Source organism: Vigna angularis, chromosome 4 (genome assembly GCF_016808095.1).
Source record: "Vigna angularis cultivar LongXiaoDou No.4 chromosome 4, ASM1680809v1, whole genome shotgun sequence".
Taxonomy (NCBI): domain Eukaryota; kingdom Viridiplantae; phylum Streptophyta; class Magnoliopsida; order Fabales; family Fabaceae; genus Vigna; species Vigna angularis.
The window spans coordinates 16712915-16713976 of record NC_068973.1 but is presented as its reverse complement, the minus strand read 5'-3'; the positions used below and the strand labels follow the sequence as shown (position 1 = coordinate 16713976).

Here is a 1062-nt window from a genome sequence, read left to right as displayed (position 1 = left end):
TCTACATTACATATGGATTTAAATTCGTATATAATATCTGTATATAATATCTACATTACATATGGATTAAAATCCGTATGAATATCGGTAGATAACTTGCATTTTTCTTGTAGTGGGAACTATGAGATTTGAAGAAAGAGATCTTGACTATGTATATATGCGTTTATTTCCTTTTTCTTTGACATGTAAAGCAAAGGAATGGCTTAAATCACATCAAACCAGAGTCTGAACAAGTGGAGTGATGTAGAAGATATATTCTTGAATAGATTCTTTCCACCTTCTCGTTACATTAAGGCAAAAGCTGAGATTTCTACTTTTAGGCAAGCACCAGATGAGTCATTCTGTGAAGCTTGGGAAAGATTTAATTCTTTATTGAGGAGATGCCCAAATCATGGGTTTGAAGATATTGCTCAACTAAATATTTTCTACAATGGTCTGAGGCCAAACACCAAAATGATATTAGATGAACAACTTGAGGAACAATGATGTCTGTAGATGCATATCAAGCAACAAGAATCATTCAGGCACTAGCATCTACAGACCATCAAGCTCAACATAATAGAGAAACAGTTCAACGGAAAGGAATGCTTGATCTCAGTACTACAGATGCAATTTTAGCTCAGAATAAAATTTTGACTCAGTAGATGGAAGAATTAACAAAACAGATGGCTAATTTACTTGAGCAGTTAAAAGCAGTACAATCTTCTCCTAGTCAACAACAACCCATGAGATGTAACTTCTGTGGAGGTGACCATCCCAATGGTCATTGTCCATATCAAAGTAGCCCACAAGAAGGAGAAGTTCAATATGTGAGTAATCAAGGAAGAACATGTAACAACAATAACTTTTCACAAGGGTGGAGAAACAATCAAAGTCAGAATTTTGGATGGAAACAAGATGTTGGTCCTTCAAATAGACAACCTCTTTATCAGCATCAACAACAAAATCCATCTGTGTATGAAAGAATAACCAAATTGGAGGATACTTTAGAAAAATTCATGCAAGCTTCTATAACAAATCAGAAAAATACATAAGCTTCAATCATAAATCTTGAAACACAGG

The 1062-nt window shown here is 34.4% G+C and overlaps 1 non-coding gene across 1 annotated transcript; it reads right to left on the bottom strand.

Moving 5' to 3' along the window:
* Positions 1-292: 292 nt before the first annotated feature.
* LOC128196408 (small nucleolar RNA R71) lies at positions 293-398 on the bottom strand. The gene has a single exon (XR_008248691.1). It is a non-coding gene; the product is annotated as a small nucleolar RNA R71 (small nucleolar RNA).
* Between the last annotated feature and the right edge of the window lie 664 nt (positions 399-1062).